The sequence below is a fragment of the Budorcas taxicolor genome, chromosome 2 (assembly GCF_023091745.1).
Source record: "Budorcas taxicolor isolate Tak-1 chromosome 2, Takin1.1, whole genome shotgun sequence".
Lineage (NCBI taxonomy): Eukaryota > Metazoa > Chordata > Mammalia > Artiodactyla > Bovidae > Budorcas > Budorcas taxicolor.
The window spans coordinates 130845027-130868300 of NC_068911.1; the positions used below are offsets into that span (position 1 = coordinate 130845027).

The 23274-nt window shown below is 39.2% G+C and overlaps 1 protein-coding gene and 1 non-coding gene across 2 annotated transcripts in view; both read left to right on the forward strand.

Annotated features, from left to right (window-relative positions):
* The window catches only part of PLCL1 (phospholipase C like 1 (inactive)), a 368975-nt gene that overhangs the window by 61527 nt on the left and 284174 nt on the right, over positions 1–23274 (forward strand). The window lies entirely within an intron of this gene.
* TRNAS-GGA (transfer RNA serine (anticodon GGA)) lies at positions 18574–18645 on the forward strand. Its single transcript has one exon. It is a non-coding gene; the product is annotated as a tRNA-Ser (tRNA).

Here is a 23274-nt window from a genome sequence, read left to right on the forward strand (position 1 = left end):
GTTTGATTGCACAGTCATATACTTGCACTTTGAATGTTTGTGGTGAGGGAATAGGGTGAAGAAGGGGCAGCCAGGAAAGCATCAGAAACCTTTTCAAGATAATTGTGGCAGCTGCCACTGTGGTACAGTGATTAAAAAGAGCAGGTAGTTAAATGAAAGTAATTCCTTTGCTGAACCATCTCTGATGCAGAGAGCAAAACAACAGAAACAGATGTGACTGACAGAAGTTTTGATGTTATGCTAGTGTTTGATTCTAATCCCTCCCCAGCCCTTAATACTATTGATCATTATTGGTCACATATAAATAGACAGCAACCCATAGTAGAAGGTGTGCAGTAAGTTTCATGGTGAGACTTCTTATATAATTCAGGGATCACATGAAAGAAAACCACAACATTATTTTCTAGCTTCTTATCTCATTTGGCAAAATGGTTTTGAGAATACCTTTTTTCATGGGTATTATTTATCAGAAATCATAAATGATAGAAACAAAACTTTATCAAAGATGAAAGGTAATAAAAACCCCAGGCTACCTGGGAGGCTATGAAAAACTGTGATGTTTTTGTTTTCTGTCTGGAGTTAACTGGTTTAATACTTCTACTGAACTTTGGCTAAAATGAATGAAAAAAACCCTGACAACTAATTATAGTTGATTTATGCCAGAATTAGAATCATTAAAGCATGAAGAAATTGGAGTAAACTCTAAGGCAATATCTTCCTCTTTGTAGGGTGTTTGATCTTTTGTGAATGCTGATCTGGTCACTTAGTACCATCAATCCGTTTGATTCCAGTGGGATTCTGTGCAAGGAACACTCCAGCATATGCAGGCTCCAGACCCCTATCTAGTGTTATATCTTGATGAGGCAGATTGACCTTGTTTTTGATTTTAGCATAAAATGTAGACTAGAGATCTAAGTTATCTATGCTGTATTTTTTCTGGAGTGAGAGCCGCATCCTCGGCCTGTTGACTCAGAACCTCTTAGTGTAGGGCCTAGAAATGCCCATTTTAAATAGTCCGCAAATGAGCCTCATGAATGCTTGGGAGCCACTGTGCAGACCTCCTAAGTATGATGTGTTAGTCACTCTATCCTGTCTGACTCCTGTGACCCCATGGTCTGTACGGCACCTCCCAAACCTATGACACTTGCAAGTCTCAGCTGGTGTTACTGTGTTTGTTGGGAAGGAGGGAGAAGGGAAAGGTGTCAACCTTACACAGTGGAGAACTCTGTGTGCCTCTCTACTTCCCAAACCTCCAAGCCCAAGTGCCTTGGCTTGATTATGTCTCTTTAAAATTCATATTTTCCTTGAACTCTGATAGAGCCCCTTCTCCTCAGGTGTGGAATTGAGGTGGGGTAAGATGAGAATGACACTTTTCCTAGAATAGGACTCTTAAACAATGTTAAAGAGAAAAATAGATCAGGCTGCTCTCACCTTCCCACTCAGCTTTCCTCATTCCTCAATCACTCGATCAAGATTCCAGGTCTGGTGAGAGTCCTTTCTCTGGTTTCCAATTGGCTGTTTTCTACTTCCACAAGGCAGACAGAGAGCAAGAGAGCTCTCTGGGGTTCCTTTTCTAAGGGCACTTTTTTAAGGGCTCCTTGTGTAAGGGCACTTATGAGGGCTCCACTTCCTGACTTCTTATCCTAATTATCTCCCAAAGGTTCCATCTTCTGAAATGACATTATGTTGGTGGGTAGGGCTTCAACGTATGGATTTGAGGAAGTGGGCTCAAACCTTCAGTCTGTGAAGAGCTGTTTTTCTAGAGATTAGAATGCTACCAAGAGTGACATACTGTATTTATGTAAAATTTTGAGTTAGAGTTGGGAGCATTTCCCTGGGCCTGTCACCAAAGAGGCATGACACTTATCCTCAGGTGGGAACAATGAGAGACATGCACATTTCTAGACCCTAATTTAGTTGTGGGAAGTTGGCCTCCCAGGTGGCACAGAGGTAAAGAATTTGCCTGCCAATGCAGGAGATATGGGTTCGATCCCTGGGTCGGGATGATCCTTTGGAGTAGGAAACAGCAACCCACTTTAGTATTCTTGCCCGGGAAATTCCCTGGACAGAGGAGCCTGGTAGGCTACAGTCCATGGGGTTGCAAAGAGTTGGGCATGACTGAGTGACTGAGTGTGAGCACACACACACACTTCTGGAGAGTTATTTTGGGGGTGGGAAGGGCCTGTAGAGCTGCAGACTCACTGGCTTGCCTCCAAACAAATTCTGTGCTGAGGCCAAGAAGTCCCTGGTCTTCTCCATAGCTTCTGATGTCTCTTGTACTCATCCTCAGAATGAGGATCATAGACAGAGGGGCAGTGTGGCCTTTCAGGCTAGTGGTAATAGGATAGGGCTGAGGTTAGTCAGTGCTCATGGGCATCAGAATCACCTGAGGTACTTGGAGAAGTGCATATTCCCAGACACTAACCTGGGTCTCCTGAGGGTAGTGTGGGAGTTTCCTAGGGCTGCCATAACATATCACCACAAACTTGGTGGCTTAAAACAGAAACCGATTCTCTCACAGTTTTGGAGGCTGTGACACATCAAGGTGTCAGCAGAGTAAGTGCTTTCTGGAGGCTCTGAGGAGAATCCATTCCGCCCCCTCTTTCAGCTGCTGGTGGCGGCTGGCAGTCCTTGGTGCGCCTTGGCTTGTAGACACATCGTTCCAATCTCTGCTTCCATCTTCAGATCCTCTTCTCTGTGTGTCTCCTGCCTGTCTCTTCTAAAGACAACCATCATTGGATTTATCCATCCTCATCTTAGTCCAGGATGATCTCACTTTGAGATATGTGATTAATTGCATCTGCAAAATCCCTTTTCCCAATTAAGGTCACACTCACAGACTCTGGGCAGGCATCTTTGCAATCATTATTCAATTCATTACTGGCAGTGTCTAGGGACCTGCTTTTAAACAAATTCTGCTAGTGTTTCTGATAGAGATGGTCTTACGACCAGTGCATTTTGTAAAACACTGATGTATCAGTCTCTGGGGATGCCCAGGAAGGATTCTTTTGCACAATAAACACTTGAAAAAGCAAATCATTGTTAGAATTTCCTGTAATAGTAGCTGCAAATTTTTGAGCACTGTGTTAAATGCTTTAGTGTATGTGATTTCATTTAATATTTATAATACTCTGAGAAAGATACTATGGTCTTATTTTAAAGGGTTAAGAGACTGCCATTGTCACATAGTAAGTGATGGAATTTAACCCAGTTCTCTCACTCAGACCAGAACACTGAACCACTTTGTTATGCAGTATCCAAACACTTGATTCATCTCAGGCATAACCTCCCTAGGAAACTTCTTTGAACACCCCCTTCCCCCTAAACCAGTACAAAATAAAAAACAGCAAAATCTACAACCTAAATCAAGTTAGATTGTCTCTTTAGCAGCCCCTTCCCCCAGTGCTGTTCATGCATTTCTGATCAGTCTGTTGGTAACCATTCAGCTGATAAGACCCTAGGACTGCAATGCAGATGTGTCTGACAAGGAGATCTGTGCTTTCCCTTCTGTCCCACATTACCCACCACCCCCCAGAGGTCCTGAGAAGCCCTTTAGCCAGTCAACCCCATGACCTTTCTAAGTGATTTGCCTTCAGTAGGTGAGAAGCTGGGATGGGCACTTAGCTCCTTTGACTTCTAGTTTGCTCAGCTGTACCACAGCTTTATTGCTGTTGATACTAAATTCCAGTCTGCGTTAAAAAGATTTTGTGAGCAACTGTTTGACTAATATTTACAATGTGTGAAGGCATAAAATTAAAAAAAAAAAAAAAAAAAAAAGTCAGTTGACCTGAAACAGTTTGTCGGGTTTTTTCCCTCCTCTTGGATTAATCCAAGAGCTTTCTGCTTAGTTCATCAGATCCTTTGGTGACCTTCATTTTGTTTTAGGTGGCAAAGTTCCTGCTCCCTGTAAGTAGAGGAAGTTCCTTGAGTTAAATACAGCAAAATCAGCACAATACCAATCACTGATCTATTTGATTCCTTTATACTAAGTCTGGAAGGCCTTTAGGCATTTTCTTTGCCTGCCTGCTTCCTCCCTCCTCCTTCATTTGTTAAATAGAGTCTCAACCTGTCTCTCTTCCTCCCCCCTCTCTCCCTCCCTCTTTCTTTGTTTCCCCCTACTTCCCCTCCTCCCCCACTTCCACCTCCTTCTCCCTCTCAGTTTTATCTCTTTAAACTGTTGGGAGATATCTATGCCAATGTGAAATTTATACCAAACATATGATTGGCACCCCTTGCTGGAAAGCATTGTGTCTTAATGGTGAAGTACCATGCTGCAGATCCAGATTTGTATTCCAGCTCTACCCTTTACTAGCTTGTGACCTTGGTCGAGTTATTCAACTTCTCTATGCTCTGGTTTTCCCATTTGAAAAGTAGGAATGATGATGGTGATAATGATGATGATACCTATCTCATAGGATGATGGACAGAATTAGGTGAGGGAATCCTTATAACGTGCTTGGTGCATAATCATTTCTCAGTAAGTATTAGGCACTCATGATTATTGTTGTTATAATAATTATTATTTTATTATGACTGTTGTCTGAACTCTGCTTTGTCTATTCTGTTGTTTTAAATAAGTGTATGTAAGAGGGACTTGAGGGAAAAAAAGTGTCATAATAGAAAAGAACCCAATGACTGCAGGATGATAGGCTGAAATACAACTATTTGATAATAACATTGATTAGGCTCTTAATAGATGTTAGCACCATTCTAATGTGTTTCACATGCATCATCTCATTGAGTCATTGTGTATGGTAAGAGCTATCACTCATTTTTTTTTTTTTTTTTTTGATGAGAAAACTGAAGCACAGAGAGATTAAGTAATTTGTTCTCAATTTCTAGCATGCACCGTGTTAGAGTCACTGTACTGGCTTTAAGAGAATCCTGAAGGGAGCATTTCCAAATTACTTATTTTTGTTACAAAATTATTCAACATGAAGCTTATGCTTATTCAATAAAAATTATCCAGTACAAAATCATTCAAAAAAACTATCCAATTAAATCTCATGTCCTTTTAGGTTAGGGGTAAAAAGCCTCAGCCTCTTAGCCTCCAGGTGGGAGCCTATAGGCACAGGCTGCTCTTTTTCTCTCTGGTGGCTGCCTAGGCCACATCCTCAGTGTCAAGAGGTCAGTGCCTGCAGCCAGTGGAGGAACAGCATGGCCCCTGCAGCAAGATCGTTCCATCAAAGTGTGATGGTCAGTTTCCTGAACTTTATGGTGCAGAGGCTTGGAGAGGCTCCTTGGGGCTGTGGCTGCCCACAACCAGGCTATAATTGGCCTTTGCAAAGTAGCAAGCTCTTGGGCTCTGCTACCCCCACCCATCTGCATGTGAGTTTTATAAATATGCAAGTAATGGAACCCTTATTTGTGGCTATCCTTGGGGCTGATGAGTCACAACTCATACATTCATATGGTTCACAATGTCACACAACTAAGGGATGCAGTAAGGGGGAAAATGGAGCTTTCAGATTCAGACAGTCAATCACTCTATCTGTGTCTTGCCACTGTATCAGACCACCTTCCTTGAAAAGGATAATCTTAAAAAAAAAAAAAAGAAACAGTAAATAAAGGAGAGCTGAAATTGGCGTTTCAATCTGCTAGATTCTTGGCACATGATAATCAAGGCTTAAATTATGCTGAAGAACAGTCTAGAAAAGGCTTCAGTACATTGAGAAAATAAAAACAAAACTTTGAATTCAATGGCTCTTGTAAGTTTTTTGTTTATTTATTTCTTGTTTATCTCCTAGTGTAGTTCATTTCATCTTCACATTCAATCATTAAGTGACATCTTCTTCAAGGAAACAGTTTTTGCATTTGCTAAGGCTGACGTGAATAACACAATACTATCAATATTTCTAGAGTGGTTCTTTAACCAAAATGTAAGTATAATTTCAAGCAAGCCTCTGAAATTTTACTTATAAATTTTTTTATCCCTTTCAAAGGTGGCAACAAATTGATAAGCCTATTTACTTGATGGTTTGTCCAAATATTTAACTTTATTCAGTGGGGAAAGGAAAGTAGATTATTTTTGAATATTGCAATTTGATGATGAAATAGTTTCATTAAGGAAAAAGTATCTTTGTAATAATTATAGTTTAAAAATTTTCAAATATGTAGATAAGTAAAAATAATTAATAATTTCTCCAGCCAGAGATAATCATTGTTGAAATTTGATTTTTATAATGAAATAACTTTTCAAAATTACTATTTATTGTGGGAAAATATATTAACAGAAAATGAAATTTTCTGTTTAGAATAACCTTGAGAGATTTTTCAAAAGAGACTTCAGTCCTGCAAGGCATTAAAAAAAGTAGAAAAGAACCTCATCTGATTTTTAAACTGTAAAAATTTGAATTAAAAATTTAATGTTTCTTACATAGCTATTTTAGATTTAGAGTAAGTCTATGACACAATAATTACATTTTTGTATTATGTAGCATAATTTTGTGCTTAGATAAATTTGTATGATACACTGAGATTTCTTATATTGATAGTATATTGTATATTTGTGCCTATTTTCAAGATTTTGAGTATTTATTAATTTAAATTTGAAACAATCAAAATAACCAAAATATTCTTTAACAGTAGAATGATGAATAATAGTTTACATTATTATATGGAATACTACATAGCAATGAATAAGGGAACTACAGCCATGTACAACCTCAGGAATAAATCTCATAAGCTTACTGTTGCCTGAAAGAAGCCAGACACAACCTGCTTGTGTTTATATCAAGTTCAACAATAAGTATAATTACAACTATAGTTGGATGATCAGGATAGTTAGGGAGTCAGAATACTTGCTACTTTAGGGGGAGGCAGAAGGGGTTAGTGATAGGAAAGGCAGAGAAAATATCAGAATGATCTGTATGTTCACCTGGGTGGTAGTTATATAGGTTTATAGGTTTATTTACTTTCAAAAACAATTCATTGACCTTCATTTACATTGTGTATACTATGCTATATGTATGATATATTTCAATGTAAAATGTAAACAATTATTAAAGAAGTCATTTATTTGGTATCTGTTCTTGCTGTCCATGTGACATTCAATCTTCATATCATTTTCTTAGGGAAATACAATCTGCTTTCTTGTCATTCATCCATGGTTTCCAAGAAGTCATTGTTTTTTTTTTTTTTTTTAAAAGATCAAACTGCTACTATTTGTGTTTTTTCTCTATTGTGAAAAATTTCCAAGTCATTTAACTATTTCCTAGGTCGTTGATGAGTTTTATTCGTTCTTGTGCACAGCAGATGTGTGAGACAGGCTGCGATCGCTGTCTCTTGTTCAGATAAGGAAAGTAGAGAAATGGGGGTAAATGTTTGGCTGAGCCTGGAATTGGAATGCAGTTCTTTTAACATTCCTCTGTGCTGTCAGATTATAGAGCTCTGCTACAGTCATAGATATCTTAGAATTTCAAAATGCCTGACTCTTAGGAAAAAAAATTTTCCATGAGCACAAAGAGACTCTAACTATAAAAATATTTTGTAGATTAAATTTATGTTTGTATCGAAGAACAATGGGTAAGTACATTGCAGGGGTGGAGAGGGTACTCATGGATACAAAAATGTCTCTGAACACTGAGTGTTGTGCCCCTCTTTGGGGAAAACAGATCCAGGAGCATGACTGTAATATAAAATGATGAGGGTCTGTGCAAGACTTTGTAGGACCACAGAGGAGGGGTCAGTCACCAACCAGCTTCATATGACAGGGATATTTGGGAGGTCTTCTAAAGGAGTGGATGCCTGAATCTAATCTTACATATTTAAGATTGTATTTACAACTAGATAGGTTGGTTAGATTTTTTTCATTTTTCCCTTGTGATATTTCCATCTCCCAACTTTAGGAAACTTCAAGTTCTCATAGAACACATATCTTTCTGAATTGAGAATACTAGATTGAATTTCCATAGATGACAGAGGAAAGCTTCTTAAAGACAGAGTATCTTAGTAATACTTCCCTGGGCTTGTTTTGAAAGGGACTTGTTTTTTAAAGACAGTTTTTTAGAGTAGTTTTAGGTCCATAGCACAACTGAGAGAAAGGTACCAGGGTTTCCAGAATACTTCCCTCCCTCCCATCCCGTGCCCCCCAACCCCCATCCCCACGCCCCCCCCCACCCCGGCCCAGATAGATAGCCTCCACCTTATAGCAAACTTCTCCAGAGTAGTGCATTTGTTACAACTGATGAACCTTTGTTGACACATCATAATCTTCCAAAGTTCACAGTTTACATTAGGGTTCACTCTTGGTGTTGTATATTCTATGGATCTAGACAAATGTCTAATGCCATGTATGCATCATTATGTATCAGAATATTTTTACTGCCCTAAAAATCCTCTGTGCTCTGTAAAGGGGGCTATTTTTGGTAGGAGTAATTTCTTCAGTTGTATACCACACTTATTTTGTGTGTGTGTTAGTCACTTCAGTTCAGTTCAGTTCAGTCGCTCAGTCGTGTCCAACTCTGCGACCCCATGGACTATAGCATGCCAGGATTCCCTGTCCATCACCGACTCTGCAGGTTTACTCAAACTCATGTCCATTGAGTCGGTGATGCCATCCAACCATCTCATCCTCTGTTGTCCCCTTATCCTTCCACCTTCACTCTTTCCCATCATTAGGGTCTTTTCAAACGAGTTAGTTCTTTGCATCAGGTGGCCAAAGTATTGGAGTTTCAGCTTCAGCATCAGTCCTTCCAATGAATATTCAGGACTGATTTCCTTTAGGATTGACTGGTTGGAACTCCTTGCAGTCCAGGGGATCTCAAGAGTCTTATACAGCACAGTTCAAATGTATCAATTCTTCAGCGCTCAACTTTCTTTATAGTCCAACTCTAATATCCATACATGTCTACTGGAAAAACCATAGCTTTGACTAGATGGAGCTTTGTTGCAAAGTAATGTCTCTGTTTTTTAATATGTTGTCTAGGTTGGTCATAGCTTTTCTTCCAAGGAGCAAGCATCTTTTTATTTCATGGCTACAGTCACCATCTGCAGTGATTTTGGAGCCCAAGAAAATCAAGTCTGTCACTGTTTCCATTATTTTCCCCATCTATTTTCCATGAGGTGATGAGACTAGATGCCATGATTTCACTTTTCTGAATATTGAATTTTAAGCCAACTTTTTCACTCTCCACTTTCCCTTTCATCAAGGGCTCTTTAGTTCTTCTTCACTTTCTGCTGGGTTCGATCCCTGGGTCGGGAAGATCCTCTGGAGAAGGGGCTGGCATCCCACTCCAATATTCTTGCCTGGAGAATCCCATGAACAGAAGAGCCTGGTGGCTACAGTCCATGGGATTGCAAACAGTTGGACACATCTAAGCGACTCAGAAAGTTAGAAAGCAACTAAGAAAGTTAGTCACTTAGATGTGTCCAAGAGGATCTTTCTGACCCAGGGATCGAATCTGGATCTCCTGCATTGCAAGTGGCTTCTTTACTGTCTGAGACACCTGGAAAATCCCATTTATTTTGTCAGCAAATTTAAAGTGCTGAACTCTTAAGTTCAAGGTTGTTTAGATGTTTTAGTTCAGCCAAATTCTAACACCAGCAAAACATGCATATTGAAATCCAATTGCAAATAAATTTATTGAGCTACCTAGAGCCTTTTGATGGTAATAATTAAAAATGTAGGTACTGTGGATTTCATTTATAGGCCAGTAAATGAACTTAAAGTTTTCAGGAAGCAAAATCTCATGTACATTACATAATGCCAACACAGGCAACCTCCCAAGGTTGATATTTTTGTTTTTCAGACCTGATTTTTGCATCATCTTACTCTTTATTTATTATTTTCAGTATATGAACTCTTGTTTGTAAGCAGACCTAACCAAATTTCAGCAATGAGATTCAGTTAAAGGAGAACACAATAGCATCTAAAGCTTCATTCAGAAGTAGTATTTTTCCTTTCTCAATAGACACATCCTAGTATGTCTAGTGACATTCACTAAGGTGACTCCTTAAAATATTTTAAAAATACTTCTAGAGCAGTTAGGTAATAAATATAATTCCTTAAATCCTATTACTTCTTTATAGTAGGAGTGGCTCAGACAGTAAAGCGTCTGCCTACAATGCGGGAGATCTGGGTTCAATCCCTGGATTGGGAAGATCCCCTGGAGAAGGAAATGGCAACCCACTCCAGTACTCTTGCCTGGAAAATCCCATGGATGGAGGAGCCTAGTAGGCTATAGTCCATGTGGTCGCAAAGAGTTGGACACGACTGAGTGACTTCACTTCCACCTTGAAAATTCAAGTGGGAGAGAAAAAGGTGTTAGTGGTACAGCAAAAGAGGAAACCTGAGGGACTTGTGTTTGTTCATGGATTTTGAAAGCTGATCATACCATTAAAAAAATAGCAGAATGGAAAATATTGGCCCGTCTTACATGGTGGCTGAGCGAAATATCTCTTGAAAGTGATACTCTCATCTTCTACCCTTTTGCCAAGTCCTCTAAATATTTGTAACAACCTATTCAGTTGAGTTCAGTCGCTCAGTCGTGTCCGACTCTTTGCGACCCCATGAATCGCCGCATGCCAGGCCTCCCTGTCCATCACCAACTCCCAGAGTTCACTCAGACTCACAGCCATCGAGTCAGTGATGCCATCCAGCCATCTCATCCTGTCATCCCCTTCTTATCCTGCCCCCAATCCCTCCCAGCATCAAAGTCTTTTCCAATGAGTCAACTCTTCGCATGAGGTGGCCAAAGTACTGGAGTTTCAGCTTTAGCATCATTCCTTCCAAAGAAATCCCAGGGCTGATCTCTTTCAGAATGGACTGGTTGGATCTCCTTGCAGTCCAAGGGACTCTCAAGAGTCTTCTCCAACACCACAGTTCAAAAGCATCAATTCTTCGGCGCTAGTGGAACCAAAAAATAACTTATGGTCCAGAAATAAAAAAGGCATACATTTTAACAAGTGAATAGTAATCTATTCTTACTAAATATAGTAGCCTAATTTATCACCCAGGCCTGACTGGTTGAAAAAAAGGTGCTGCTGCTGCTGCTAAGTCTCTTTAGTCGTGTCCGACTCTGGGAGACCCCATAGATGGCAGCCCACCAGGCTCCCCTGTCCCTGGGATTCTCCAGGCAAGAACACTGGAGTGGGTTGCCATTTCCTTCTCCAATGCATGAAAGTGAAAAGTGAAAGTGAAGTCGCTCAGTTGTGTCCGACTTTTTGCGACCCCATGGACTGCAGCCTACCAGGCTCCTCCAGCCATGGGATTTTCCAGGCAAGAGTACTGGAGTGGGGTGCCATTGCCTTCTCTGGAAAAAAGGTGATGCTTCTCAAATCTGAAAGAATATTTAAATATATGTAAATAAGAAAAGAAATACTTGTAAATATAGTACCTTAATTTCTTAAAGCATGTCTTGAAAAAAATGTTTTTGGGAGGTTAGCATAAATGAAACCAAATGAAATTATAGTGGTTTTGCTGTGGAGTTCTTCTTCAGGAGGTTCATAACCCTTTAATACTGAATACAACATGTGGTAAATCAAAGCATTTCTTCAAGGGCAGGGTGGGTCCTCTCCTTTTATCAGATTCTTAAAAGGATTAAAACCAATGTGATTAAACTATTGATTAAACCAATGTGACCACTGTGTTTTTATTAGAGAGAGTGAGTAAATATTTGGAAAATATAACAAGCCTGTAAAATATGTCCATGTATATGGTAACAAAGATGAAGGACACTTCTAAGTCTGAGAATGCAATAAAATGCCTGTGCTATCAAAATGTTTTCATAGAGTACTTTATTCTGTTGGTCAGGATATAAAACTTTAATTTTCCTCTGTGCCATGTTGTTTTGCTCTATAAACAGTGAGAAATAACATTTGCCATTATCAGAGCTGTGAGTAATCGATAAGTTTTTTTTTTTTTTCCTGTTTATTCTTCTCCTATTACTAGTTTGCTTGTACCATATTCTAGAATGAGTGGTGAATAAAGCAAGTGTGATCTGGTAGCAGCTAGCATTTGACTTGTCACTGAGAATGATCTTATTGGATTTTGAATGGGCTGCTTCATACCGCTGAGAACAATTTGCAGCTGGTAAGTACATTTTCCTTTTTGTTAAGAGCAAAGACAACTGTAATTAAGCTCAGCCTATATTTCGGTCTATAAATGTGTTTTAATGGATTTCCATTTTTTTCTGGTATACACAAGCAAGATATTCCTTAACTCCATGACAGAAATGCTTCAGATTTGTAATCCTGGATCTATGGAAAAATAAAATGTGTTAGTGTGTGTGTGTATAAAATTCACTGAAAAAAGTATGGTGGAAAAGTAGTGTCTCCCTTATGACCAAAGTGAAGTCTCCAAAGCATCTTTGATCATCCCTTGACTAGACTCCCACTGTGATCTATAACACTGTGAATTATAAGTTGGTGGAGAGAGTGTCCAGGAAATACTTTACTGCTTTCTTTTTCCATCGTTGCCCTGAGATCTCAAACATGGCAGCCAGCTGGCTGAATCTGCCCACAGACATGTTTTATTTGGCCCATGCAGTGCTTTAAAAAATTTTGTGCCAACATTTTAATAGAAAGATTTCACATAGTAATCTACATTTCTGGCTGGTCTTGAGAAATCAGAAGACAGGGAAACACTTGGCTGGAGCTGAGAGGCAGCTGTCCCCCTCCTGCTAGCCACAGCCTCCTTCTACAGCCCATTCAAGTGTTCCCCCCCCCCCCCCCCCCCCCACTGGAAGTGAATTCATACACTTATTTACCTGCTGGATTCCTGAGGGCATCAGAGTTTGAGACTAATTTAAGGCTTCCTTTGAGACTTATCTTAGTTTTCTAACACTGCATTTTGTATAACAGCCATCTTCTTGATCCTCTAGGGCCTTATTATTTATTGTTGCATTGACATCTGGCCATCAAGTCCAGTAATTTTCAGGTTCAAAGGATTTAGAATTCCTGACGGGTTCAGGATGGGAAGGGAGTGCAGATAAAGAAAACATAAATACCTAGAATGCTTATCTTTCCCAACACATATTCAGTTGCTGATATCTAGCAAAACTGGTCTGAAATGGTAACTTTAATGGTGCTACAACTCAAATGTGCTTGCTGGTTTTGAAATTTAATCCGAAATTGTGTGTGCATGTGTGTGCTGTGTATGGTGTGTGTGTGTATGTGTTAAGAAAAACAGTTGATTCGTTTAAAAGGCATTGAACCATGTAGACTCCTAGGACATTATACTTTCTTTATGATTTGAAGTATAGTGGGAAAAATCTTGATGAAGATTTAATAGATTTAAGATTGTCTCTTTAATGCATGAGTCTGCAACTTTCTAATTTTTAAACTTTCAGTTACTTTGGTCAGGATGGTGCATGAAACAAATTCAAGCAGCCTTTCTTTCCAGTTCTTTCAAATTACCCTTCCTGGTAAAGACAGAGAAATCTTGCCAGAACTCATACTCAACTTGTTGGAGGGCTAGCCTTATCTTGTTATCTAAGGTCTATGCAAACCACTTCTAATCCCAGTAAATTCTCCAGTTTTGTTAAGATAAAGAGGCTGAAACATGAGGCATTTAGTAATGTTATGAATGTGAGGGTAATTCTTATCTAACTTTTAAAAGGAAAAATAAAAACTTTTCAAGTGTGGTAATTTGGAGCAATTATGTTTCCCTCAAAACAATTTAGTTTTCATATATTGTGAGACTAGCAAGGCAGTGGAAGCATAATAGCACAAAAGCTCAAGGGATTTGAATGTGGGAATGGATAAATGTTTTATAATGAGTGAGAGAATTTGTGTCCAACTTTAGGAATAAAAGCTCTGCAAAATTATGAGTGTTTTGGCAGTGCTCATCTATGAACAGAGAAGTGATCTAATGTTTATGAAATTAGGTTTCTTCAGTTCTTTCTCTTAGAGGCAGCCAAGAGAATTTGAGTAAACCACTTTACCTTGCTAAATTTCCCTCAATTGTGAAATTTCTGGAAATATATTTGAATGTTCTGAGCACAGATTATATTGTTTCTGTGATTTTTTTTTTAGGACTGATAGGAGACACCTATGTTTATGTGAAAAGGAAAAACAAGATACCTTAAGAAAATTGAAAAAATTGTTATTACTTTTTGACTTTTAAAGTCATATTATTTTTGCTTGTCTTCAAAAATTCTAATAGACAAGGGAAAACACAAGAAAAAAATTGAATTCCTTTCCTAGGCTATTTTGGAAAAGGCAGTCTGGCTCCAAAAGAACTAGAGATGAGAATATGCCTGGTGAAGACTTTATCTAGTACACCTAGGGTTTAAGATGAAAAAGATTTATGTATAGAAAGAAAGTGGAACACATTTATAATCTGTGCAGTTTGGTCTTGCTTTGTTTCTTCACTCACAATATATTAAGTACATTTATACTCTGTGCTAGTTTGTCCTAGAAGGACTAAGACATGGACTTCGTCCTTAAGGAGCTTAAATCTCCTTGAAAGACATTATTATTCTTCCCATATGGGAACATCACTGGGGAAAATATTCAAATTGTACATATCATGATCAAAAGCAAACATATACCAGGGCCTGACAGTTTTTCTCTTCTTATAGGCAGTTGCCTTTACCTCATTTGTACCTGATGATTTACTGGTTAGAGTTTAACTGTATCTGGTTTATTTGTTTATGATGATCTATTTCTTTAAAGCCTGGAAAACCCCATGGATGAAGTAGCCTGGTAGGCTGCAGTCCATGGAGTTGCTAAGAGTCGGACACGACTGAGTGTCTTCACTTTCACTTTTCACTTTCATGCATTGGAGAAGGAAATGGCAACCCACTCCAGTGTTCTTGCCTGGAGAACCCCAGGGACAGGGGAGCCTGGTGGGCTGCCGTCTATGGGGTCACACAGAGTCGGACATGACTGAAGTGACTTAGCAGCAGCAGCAGCATGCATATTGGAAAATGTCTAAATGTGCAAAAGTGATCCTTTTAAAGTGAAGTCAGTCTGAATCTAGAGCTGTAATAGGAAATTTAGATTGGACTACCTTGTGGTTCTCCTTCAGAATTATTTGAGTCTTGTCAGCCTGGGAGCTCCATGAAGGCAGCAACTCGGATAATCTCTGCAGTATCTCCAACTCCTAATACATTTCTTGGCCTATAGTAAATGCCCATGGTACCTTGCCTGACTGATAAATGATGGGTTTCTGTTGCACAGGGGTGTAGGTCTTAGCACCCTGTGAGAAAATCGAGTGGCTTTGTGAGAGACAGAGGTGAATGAAACAATCATGCAAATAAACAACCTTCTTACCTCACTAATCAGTTTTTCTCTGTCTTTTTTTTTTTTTTAATAAGGAAGACAGCCCTCTTATTTTGTGGGCAGAGCACAATTTGTGAAATAGCCTGAGATTTTGGGTTCCAGGTGGTGTCTTTTGTCTGAATTCTTGTGCATCTAGTTCAGACTAGCTTCATGGCTTTGCCAAACACCACTTTTCATTATAGCAGTCTGACTGGAAGATTAGAGCAGTGCCTCTGTGTATGTGTATGTGTGTGCGTGAGAGAGAGACAGAAAGAGAGGGAGACAGAGAGAGATCTAGTTTTCTGTATCACCTCTGCTACCAGCCATGTGACCTCGGCAACTCACTCAAGGCCTCCAAGTCACTCCTTTCTAGGTGTTGTCTTGGTTTTAAAATGCTGGGGTTGGGATTCTTAATTGATGTGGCCCATTAAATTCCAACTGTCTATTTGAAGTGCATATATTAGTTTTTCTATTAGTCTGTATGCTCTTGGAGGTCAGAGGCTATCTGACACATATTGTGTATGCTGTTTTCGAACTTTTTATTAGAGAGAATTTTGAACACAGACAAAACAGATGGATCAGCTTAGTGAAACTCCATTATCCAGCTTCAACCATCGAACACATGGCCAATCCTGTCTCATCAGGCCCCATTTTCTTATCTTCCTTTATTTGGAAGCAAATCTTAGATATGTCATTTAATCTATAAATATTTTATATTTACACTGTTCTTTTTAGCCTCTGAGGCATCTACCACAGAACTTTGTACATATTAGGTAATAGGGCAATAAATTTTGAATAAATGAATGAAGCTGGGCTGTGAGAGGCACTCCAACACACACTCCATATTATATATCTTTTAAACGCTTAATAAAATGTGTTAACTTATTTTTCAGAGTGGAGGAGGAAGAGAATTCAGAGTTTTCAGCTATTGGAATCCTTATGTGGTTGGACTATTAAAAGGTGTCATTACCTATTAGATGTAATCACCTCATCACTAGGGAGCCCAGCATACTCCAGGAAGTTAAAGTACTTGCCAAAGATTAGGAAAAAGCCACCCAACTTTATGGACGCATCTTGATGAACTGTCTTAGTGGTGGTAGATGACACAACTTAATGGCTTTGCAAAGCCATTGCAACGATGATTATCTAATTCACTGAGAACTTGAAAATTTATAGGAAGGACTCAGCTACCTCTCTTCATATTTTCTATTACCTGTTTCCCAAGCTTTCTCTGTCTCCTCTAAAACAGGCTGTTTACCCTCCTTTCTTTTCTTTTCATTATTTTTCTGACAATGCTCAAGTCTTCAGGGGCGTGTTTTCTCAGAGCATTGAATTAAGCAGAATATATTTTAGCCAAAGTACCTGTGCTTACTTTGGAGGTATTACTCTCAAATTTATAGGCAATGTTCTTTGTATAACATCATGAATAAAATAGTAAAACAATAATAAAAAATTCAAAGTGAAAAATCTCCCTTAGTATACACGGAAAGACTTGGACAAGAATGTTCATAGCAGCTTTATTTATAATACCCAAAACTGCAAATAACTCAAATGTGTGTTAACAGAATGGATAAATGGAATAATATGCAGAAGAATAAACAATGGCTATCTGGAAGAATATGGATGATTTTTACAGGTATAATGTTAAGTGAACACTGTATTATTTCATTCATACCAGGTTCAAAACGAGGCAACTGAATTTGTAGAGTCTGAAGTCAGGATAGTAGTTAACTTTATGAGGGGATGGGTGGTGACTAGAGGGGTATGAGAGAGCATTCTAGGTGCTGAAAATGTTCTGGAACCTGACCTGGGAGTTGGTCACACAGGTGTGCTCACTTTGTAAAATTTCATTGAACTGGCTACTTAAGACCTGTGTACCTCACAATGTACATATTATATTTCAATGAAAAAAGAAGAAATCCCTTCCCTTTTGACTACTTAGGAAAGTTTAAGCTAGGTGTTTACTTGACCTTGTAAGAAATAAGGCTTGCCTCAGTAATCTGATTTTTTTTCTCTTTTGTGGGACAGAACTGGTAGATTGAGGAAGGAGTAATAGATGCCTAATGTTTTTATTGTACAAAGCATTTGTTTCTCTGTTTCATGAGATAATCATCTAACAAACCATGAAACTGTGGTCAAGATGAACTGTTAGTAGACCTGTTGGTGTTGGAAGCTCTGGAGAACTTATTATTATTCTTTAAGGGTCATGTAAGGGAAGGTCTTGGCTCAGTGTTAGAGTATGTATTCAGTTCAGTTCAATTCAGTCACTTAGTCGTGTCCGACTCTTTGCGACCCCATGTATTGCAGCACGCCAGGCCTCTCTGTCCATCACCAACTCCCGGAGTTCACTCAGACTCACATCCATCGAGTCAGTGATGCCATCCAGCCATCTCATCCTCTGTCGTCCCCTTCTCCTCCTGCCCCTAATCGCTCCCAGCATCAGAGTCTTTTCCAATGAGTCAATTCTTCACATGAGGTGGCCAAAGTACTGGAGCTTCAGCTTTAGCATCATTCCTTCCAAAGAAATCCCAGGGCTGATCTCCTTCAGAATGGACTGGTTGGATCTCCTTGCAGTCCAAGGGACTCTCAAGAGTCTTCTCCAACACCACAGTTGAAAAACATCAATTCTTCGGCGCTCAGCCTTCTTCACAGTCCAACTCTCACATCCATACATGACCACAGGAAAAACCATAGCCTTGACTAGATGGACCTTAGTTGGCAAAATAATGTCTCTGCTTTTGAATATGCTATCTAGGTTGGTCATAACTTTTCTTCCAAGGAGTAAGCATCTTTTAATTTCATGGCTGCAGTCACCATCTGCAGTGATTTTGGAGCCCGCCAAAATAAAGTCTAACACTGTTTCCCCATCGATTTCCCATGAAGTGATGGGACCGGATGCCATGAGTATGTATTACAATCCATAATTATTGATACCTTAGTATGGCAAGAGGGATTCAGAAAGAAGTTCAGCATTTAATTATAAGAGACCACATAAATATAAGTAGCATTTAATTTCTTTATTGACATGTAGTTGATTTACAATATTAATTTCAAGTGTAATTAAAATTGCATTTTAATACAAGTAAACCGAAGCTGAATGATCAAGTGAATATGTGTGTGTACATTCTAAGTCACTTCAGTTGTGTCCGATTCTTTGCGACCCTATGGGCTATAGCCTGCCAATAATAGATACATGTGTATGTATAACTGAATCACTTTGCTATACACCTGAAACTAATACAACATTGTTAATATACTCCAATATAAAATAAAATTTTGAAAAATATAAAAATATTTCTTTTTAAAAGGAGAAAATCAAGTATGATACAATACTGACCTTTATGTACATATAAATAGTAACACTGGACTTCCCTGGTGGCTCAGAGGTTAAAGCATCTGCCTGGAATGCAGAAGACCAGGGTTCAATCCCTGGGTGGGGAAGATCCCCTGGAGAAGGAAATGGCAACCCACTCCAGTACTCTTGCCTGGAAAATCCCATGGAGGGAGGAGCCTGGTAGGCTACAGTCCATGGGATCGCAAAGAGTCAGACACGACTGAGCGACTTCACTCACTCACTGACTTTTATGTAGAAGAAGTTTCTTCCTTATATCAGACTGAGTAGAGATACTTTGGGGGACCAGGTGCAAAACTGGACATGATTGTACTATTAGAAACATTTGACTCTGGTGCCTTCCTTCTGCTTTTCTTTTTTTAGTACAGGGTGACATAGTATAAAAACATGAATTTAGAAGTCAGACTGCCTTTGGTTTAAATCTTTCCTCTATCTCAAGCTGACTGACTGGGCCAATAACTTCTTTGACGTTCAGTTTTCTCATCCTTAAAATGGGGACTCTACTAACTGGAAAATTTAATGAACATATCATGTCTCTCTTTATACCAGGATTTATCAGTCAGGATTCTGTGAGACTGCATGATCTGTAAATAATTGTAAATAATCTATATAATCTATAAAATAATTGTAAATATACAGGAATTTATTCCATTTGAGAGAAGCCTAGAGATTGGCAGTCCAACACTGGTGTGTCTGCTTCCTGAAATCACCAGCAATTTAGGCTCCATTTAAACTCTTTAATCAGAGATTTCAACATGTGAATTCCATTCTGAAGGTTATCACATGACTTAGATGGCTGCTGTAGGTCCAGCCATCTTCCTTATTACAGGCAGTATGAAGGAAGATGACATATAAGGCAAAAAAGATGAAACTCCCAGCCAAGTTAGCTCTCAGTTGTTTTAGAAGTCCTATAAGCACTTTCACTTATTTCTTATTGGCCACAATTTAGTTCTATAACCTCGCCTAGCAGTAGAAAGAGGCTGGGAATTGTAGTCTTTTAGCTGGAATAAAATTGGGGTTTGGTCACTTAGAAAGACGTTGTTAGTGCATTTTGGGAGGCAACTAGGAGTCTTGACCACAGTGTTCACAACAGAACATCCCTCTTGATCCTCTCCCTATCTTAATAAATGCTGCCACCATTCACTAGATAGCTCAGTCTGAGAATCTGGGATTCATTCACCATTCTTTTCTTTTTCTTATACTTCATATCCAAATTAACACCAAGTTCCACAGCTCTGAAATATATTCTTAAATTGAACCTTCTCTCTATCTCCACTATTAAATCCACAATTCAAGTCACCAGTATCTCTTATCTGGATGATTTCAGTTGTTTCCAGACTGGTCTTCTTATTTCTGTCTTGCCTCTCTACAGAGCATTGCCTGCATAGTAAAAAGGATGATTTTCTAAAAAAGTAAGTGAAATTCCATCACTCTCCTGCCTAAAACCATCCAGTAGCTGCCCATTGCGATAAAAATAAGTGTCATCTTCTTACCTTGTCCTACAAGGCCTTCTGTGGTTTGGCCCCTGCCTCTCTAAACTTATCATCCACAGGTCTTCCTGCTCTAATCATGAAGCATGGCCACCTTTTTGTCCCTTGAATGTACCAAGCATGTGCTACTATTAGTGAGAGAGTAATAAGAAAGTGGCAAGGGAAAGTCAAGTTACTTAGTCATGCCTGATTCTTTGCAACCCCATGAACTGTAGCCTGCCAGGCTCCTCCATCCATGGGATTCTCCAGGCAAGAATACTGGAGTGGGTTACCATTTCCTTCTCCAGGGGATCTTTCCGACCCAGGGATCAAACCCAAATCTCCCGCATTGCAGGCAAATCTCCCCTTTACTGTCTGAGCCACCAGGGAAGTCATAGGAAGAGAAGGGGTCAAATCAGAGTATGTCATATCTTACAGCAGTAAAATAAAAGGCAATGAGAGAAGCTGTAAGACGTGCTACAGACAAGTTTAGGCTGAGAATCAGATCGTGAATTTCAGAACCCCTTTGTGTTCTCTTTACTGATGATGGAGGAAACATGAACTGTGAGCTCCTCTGTCTTCACGTGGAATAAAAATAGGTTTCAGTGATTAATGATTTTAAGAAGAACAAAAAATGCAGGAACAAATTACTGTTATCAGGTTAGAGAAGTAACCATGGAAGAGATAATAAATCAGTCAAAAAATGTCCCAGTTCTGTTTTGAAGGTAAAGACCAGTCTGAAGCACATTCTTGAGCAATTTTGCAGGATCCAAACCCTCTCTAGCACTCAACCACCAGAATAACTGGAGCCTAAGGAATGATGATACTGACCTTTACTGGGTCCCGTGACTTCACTCAATGAGGTGCCTGGATTTTGTCAACCTAGAGTGACCTCTGCCTAATTTTAATGGTGAAATCTCCACCCCCGAGGGCAGAGATTGCTGCCATTTTTGCACATGCAGGGTATGAGCCTGTGGTTGCACTGCACGGACACATTGAGAATGTCATGTCTGCATGGGAGATTACTCTCACCCTTTCATGAAAATGCATGCAAGCTTAGCTTATAACTTCCCTGATCTTGCTGTTCAGGGAGATAGTGCTTTGAAAGTTATCTCTTTGTCTCCTTATTTTTCACAAGCAATAAATGCTTTTGCTTTGATTAAAAGTGCTTGGCATGTTCATTGGCTATACACCCCAAGTGACTGACCATTGAGTCTGGTAACACTACCTCACACCTTTGCCCTGGAACACTCTTCTCCATTTTTGTATGATTAATCCCTTCTCACAGTTTGGTTCTCAGCTCACATGTCCCTCCCTCAGATAAACCTTCACTGACTACCTAGCTAAAGAAGTTCTTTCTAAACTCATGTCTAAGTTGTCCTCTGTTCCACGATCTAATTATATTTGATTCAATGCTTGACTTGCCCTTCAAGAAGCACTCTTAGACACCATCAGTGCAGAATTAATTGATTGATTAAAACTTCTTTGAAGGGCAAATTGTCCAGTATCTATTAGAATTAAAAACTAACTTCATGAGGGCAAGGGAAACTGTACCTGCAGTTGCTGCTGCTGTTACCTGCAGTAGGAGTTCAGTAACTGGTTAAAAGAATGGTGATTCTGAGGATTAAATCACCAAGTGTTTGATCCCAGTTTTTTCCCCTCCTGCTTTTGTATTCCATGCCTTACATCCAATATTTAAGGTCTCCTCTGCTAAGATGTTAACACATACCCTTTAAAAGTCAAATTTCTCAAGTGGGTGTATCCCTGTCCCTTGGGTAAGGCCTCATGATTAATCTAGTACATCTTCCTGGAATTTTGATTTTATTAAAAGGATTGTGAGAATAATACTTTTCTACCAAAAAGGTTTGGAGGTAGTTAAAGTTTGAGGACCTTCTAGGTTTCTTGGGGAAGGAGCTGTTTCTTTGACACTACGGACAATTTAGTGGAAAAATTTGAGACGCACTGCTTAAAGGTATTGGCTCCTGGGTGGATATTTGCATTTAAAAAGAGAATTCTTCAATTCATTAAGGAGTGTCTATTGAGGAATTGTGCTTACTAGTAAGCACAGTTTAGCATGAAGCTCTAGGTGCTGAGGCAATAAAAAGTCTTCCTAAACTGTACATTTATATATTCTCTTCAGTTTGCAAAATGCTTTAACACATATTATTTTATCTAACTGAATTGTTGCATCAACCAAGTTGAATGTAAGCATGGGAGCTGCTTGCAACCCACAAGTAATCACTAGGCACTGTTGTTGTTTAGTTGCTAAGTTGTGTCCGACTGTTTTTGTGACCCAGTGGCAACCCACTCCAGTACTCTTGCCTGGAAAATCCCATGGACAGAGGAGCCTGGTAGGCTGCAGTCCACGGGGTCGCTAAGAGTCGGGCACAACTGAGCGACTTTACTTTCACTTTTCACCTTCATGCATTGGAGAAGGAAATGGCAACCCACTCCAGTATTCTTGCCTGGAGAATCCCAGGGACAGAGGAGCCTGGTGGGCTGCCGTCTATGAGGTCGCACAGAGTCAGACATGACTGAAGTGACTTAGCAGCATGGAATGTAGCTGGCCAGGCATGAAGAGGATAAAACTTTTCAAACAGTGTTAAATTTTAAAATAATTGAAATGTAAGTCCTCTTTCCTAGCCAGGTTCCTGAGTCCCCAGTTCCCTTCTTTAAAGGGAAATTCCTTGGGTATATCTCCAGAAATATTTTAGTATTCTGGCACTAAGCACTAGCTCAGATCTTAGGTCATTCTTAGATCTTAGAGCATTCTTTTTTTCTTCTATACACTTATGAGGAGGGTACAGTACTATTCTGCTTTTTTTTTTTTTAATGTAGTGTTTTACATTGGACTGTTGTGTTCTGCTGTATGAGGTACACAAAATTTAATTATTTTGTGAGAGTGGCCTTTGCATTGTCTTCAGTATTTTCCTGTAATGGCTAATGCTGTCACGAATATCCTTTACACAATGACCTTTTTTTTTTCTTTGTCCACATAAAGAAAATAATAAATTTTAGTGGGATTGTGTGTCAATACTGTAAGTTTTCAGTTCTGCTACATATGTAAAAATGCCCTTCAGTTCTGCTATATGTGTAAAAATGCCCTTCCTGTAAAAACTTCCTGAAAGTTTTAACCAATGCATTCTCCATGATGGTGTAAGAGAGTAACTTTCCCCTAAACCAAGGTCAGTTTAGCCCATGATCAATTTTTAAAGTTTTCTTAGTAAGATAGTGAGAAAACAAAGTTTA